Below are 4,369 nucleotides of genomic sequence, written 5' to 3' on the forward strand. Positions count from 1 at the left end.
AACTGGGGTTTGATTCCCAGCACCCACATGGTAGTTAACAGCCATCTGTAGCTCCAGTCTCAGGGGATCTGATGTCTTCTTCTATCCTCCACGGGCATTGCATGACATGGGTGCACTTACACACATGCAGGCAATACACTCATACACATAAAATAAAAATAAAAATAGAGTTAAAAAAAAAAAAACAGGCTATGTGGACATTTGGGATCAAACCCACTCTGATGGGCTTCATGCACACCAGGCAAGCATTCTACTGAGTCAGTTACATCACCTGCCCTATGTGGTTCTTGAGTGTAAACTTTGTAAATGACAACAGTGTATCCCAGTGCTAATGGCTGAACACCCCTTTGTGGGTCAGCATTGTGAACCAGGACTGGTCTTTGCTAGGTGGAACAGGTAGAGGAATGGCATGTACAAAGGCTTTGAGGAAGGAGGGGTTTGTCAAATGGGCCCCCCATACCCGTTCTGGGTCTCGGTGTCCCATCTCTGCTGGCATCACAAGGGCACACCACTACCCTTAGCCATAGTTTTAGTATTAACAGGTTTCCTTCTTTGCATCCCCTGGAAGAAGACATCTGCACACAGAGTCACATCCTGCCTGACAGTGATTGTGTGATGGGAACTGTGCCCTTGGAGCTTGGCAAGATGATAGCTACCACGTTGGGTGCTCATTCTGCTTACCGTGGGCAAGCCTGAGATGAAGACGAAGTTATGGAGTCATGAAATGTAGTCTCATCTCCTCAAAACTGACATTGTCTGAGCATTTACAGACCATTTTGTCAGTCTTCACCAGGGCACTATGAAGTTGTCCCATTGTACAGATGGACAAACAGGGGCTCAGAGGGTAAAGTCCTTGACCCTCAGTCACAGGTCTAGTCAGTGTGTAAGGTAGTATGTCCAGCACTTGAGTCCAAGGATGATGTCTCCCCTTGGGGCAGAGCCAAGTTCTCTTCACCATACTGAGTACAGCATATAAAGTCCTCCCGGAAGACTTATAGGAGGAAGATGTGTACGAGGAAGGAAGGAGTTGGAAGTGACCTTGATAATGTTGTGTGACCTGCCTTCGTAGTTTGTTGCAAGGAGCTGTGACAGTCATTGGAGTTTACCTCTATAGAAGACTGAGAAGACGGCAGTATTCAAAATGGAGGGAACTTTCTGGGCCACACCTAGGCTCCCAGCCTTGGGGTGGAATCTTGACTCTTGCATTGCCCTGGCTCCCCTCAGCCTCTGCAGAGATTCTAACCTGTCTTTCCTGTGGGATTTGAGACCAGGGCCTTCCTACCACCTCCACTCATGACTGTGGGGCCCTTGGCTTTGCCTGGGGAACCCCAGAGAATGTTTTGTTTTCTCATTTGTCTTTGTAAACCAGGCCCTGGTGGCTTCAAGAGCAGCTTGGGCCCTCAGAAAGATTCTCTGGGGGAGCAAATGACATCTCAGGGTAGCTGGGGAGGGCTCAGCTGGGCTGACTGATGGAGCTATTTCCAGGCTGCACAGCCAACTCCATCATTGTAGGACTAGGAGTCACGGCTTCCCTGGAGGCATTTGGTTAATTCTGATGCACTCCCTATGGGATGAGTCTCAATAATCATCAAAGTTCACATTTCTTGGTTGCTTACAGGGCCAGGCACTGAGCTGGAGGCTTTATCTGGTGTGGTAGTGAATCTTCACTGTCAATGTGACAGATTTGAATTCACTCAGGAGATGCGCTTCTGGGCATGTCTGGGAGGGCATTCTCAAAGAGGCTTAACTGAGACAGGAGGGCTCACCCTGAATGTGAGTGGCACCATCCTATGGGCTGGGGTGTTGAATTGAATAAAAGAGTTAAAAAGAGGAAGCCAAATAGCACCAGCATTCAGCCCTTTCCTTCCTGACTGAGGACACAGTGTGAACAGCAACCTCATGTTCCTGCTGCCATGCCTTCCCCACCATGATGGGCCCTATCCCCTGAATGGTGAAGCCAAACTAGCCCTTCCTCCATTCAGGTGCTTTTTTGTTGGGGACCCCTGTGGTTTAGGGTAGCAATCTCCCCATGTCCGGATAGCCACAAGCTGGCTCGGTGCAGTTAGGGAGACTCCTCTTCTCAGCGGGGCGCCTTCTGCTCTCCTCCCTGACTTACTTTCAAAATGCCCGTCACAAGATACATGCCCTCCGGCACAGGAGCTACCAGGTTTTGATCAGGCATTGTCTGGTAGCCTGATAGAAGCCCACCGCCCTATGTAAATGAAGCATTCCAGGAGTACCTATCAGCTAAGGCTTCTTCTGTCTCCATACTATAAATAGTCCTGGTTTTACCTCAATAAAGTTGGAGCTGGAGCTGAATCACTGAGATCTGAGCTGAGTCACTTGTCTGAAGCTGTAACACTAAATCCTGTGATCCAGTCTCCCCGGGGGGCGCTATCCTTCCGTCATCAACTCACAGAACCCTAGCTTTCGCCGCCCCACACCTCTCCTCGTGACCCAGCAGCTGACGGGCCCCGAACTCAGAGAGAGAGTGCACGGGTGAAATTAGGGCGGGACTCGACCGGGCCAGCCCCGGTAGCAGAGGGACTCACAGCGGAGAAGCAGGAGAGAAACAGAGACCCACGACAATGTGGTGTGGGACCCGCATGCACTCCAGCAACGTGTGGGAGACCGCCACGCCCAGCAGCTGGCGCCCCGAGATCCCCGTACCCCCATATCTGGCGCCCAACGTGGGGCCTCTGAACCTCGTGCCAGCTAGCAGCTGGTACCCACTGAAATGCAGGATTCGTGAGTACCTCTCCAACCAGGAGAGAAGCAAAAATCTTTTCTTTCCTTCATCTCCCATCAGGAGACTAAAAAAGGCAGCTGTGCCACAAAGCCTCCCCACTCATGGGGCTTGGCTTTCTCTTTTCTCTTTTCTCCTTTCTCTTTTCTCTTTTCTCCTTCTAAAGTAAACTCCCCTAATCGCTTTTGTCACCCTGCCCCCAGGCACTCAAGCCGCAGCTAAAACCAGTTAAGTGAGAATTTAAATTAACTAGCCCTTGCGGAGCACCTGGGAGTTCAAGGTGACTCGCCAAAAGATTTAAAAGTAACTTTTTTTCTGCAGTCTGAGGCTTGTCACTTCTCAGGGCGTTCCAACCCCCTAGTGTCCGACTGCTGTAAAAACATCTTCCTTTTATAATGGGAAATTGGAGGGACCCCTTTGATGGACTCTGGAAAGGACCAGATCCATTGCTAACCACAGGGAGAGGATTTGCTTGTGTTTTCCCACAGGATCAACCAAAGAAAAAAAAAGAGGCAGAGACGACACCCAAAGCCCCCCTAGAGCCTCCTTCTCTGTCATCCTCATGGCTGTCTTTACCCTGCTTAACACCAATGCTTCAGTCAGCCCCCACTCTCCCTAATACCATGTTCTAGAAATTTTATTTTTCAATGAAAAATCAGATCCATGGGACAATCGCTGGAATATTGGAGCAATAAGAAGATTCTACTCAGGTGCATTCTCTAGGTACCCCACAGCTAACTTTCATGTCTCTCAACAGCTTCCAAGTCTGTGCTAACTCATAATATTATTCTACAGGAAAGATAGAGGACCAAATAAGATCGACTATGTCCTAGAACAAGTCTAACTTTCTTCCCTTCACCACCTACCCCAATGTCTAATTGCCTTTTTTGTGCAACCAACAATAGATTTCTACTGACAGCAGTACCAGTTACCACCCTTCTCTACCCAGGAGCTGCCAGCAGAGAAAGATCTTCTTCCCCCTGCTGGTAGAGATGGAACTTACACTGGATGCTGGAGGCGTGCTATGGCGACAGCTGTTACAAGCTACACCTGATTCTACTTTGGCTGAGACAAGCTAGACCGAGCAATGACACCTGTGACTGAAGCCTGGAATCTCTCCAACAGCAAATGAACTCTCTCGCCAAGGCTGTGCTTCACAACAGAAGAACATTGAACTTGATAATTGCTATATGGGGAGGGTATATGATATTGAGAAAAAATACTGTTTCTTTGTAAATGAATCAAATGTTATTGAAACCAATGTTAACACTCTCAAAAAACTTTGTAATCTATTTTGAAGATTGGCTTAGCAATCCCTTGTTTGCATGGCTCCTACCCCTTGTTGCCCCCTGATAATACTGTGTATACTTGCTCACTGTTTTTAAGATTTCTTTGCTGACAGTTACTGTCATTGCTGAAAATTGCTACAAAACAGGTCGTCAATTATCAGACTTTGGATTCTCCCAAGACAGATGAGTTGGCCCTTAGGGCTTGTGATGGCACTTCTCCATATTTAAATCAAACAGGGGGAGATGTTGGGGACCCCTGCGGTTTAGGGTAGCAGTCTCCCCATGTCCGGATAGCCACAAGCTGGCTCGGCACCGTTGGGGAGACTCCTCTTCT

This window comes from Nannospalax galili, unplaced genomic scaffold, assembly GCF_000622305.1.
Source record: "Nannospalax galili isolate Female #2095 unplaced genomic scaffold, S.galili_v1.0 scaffold114, whole genome shotgun sequence".
Taxonomy (NCBI): Eukaryota; Metazoa; Chordata; class Mammalia; order Rodentia; family Spalacidae; genus Nannospalax; species Nannospalax galili.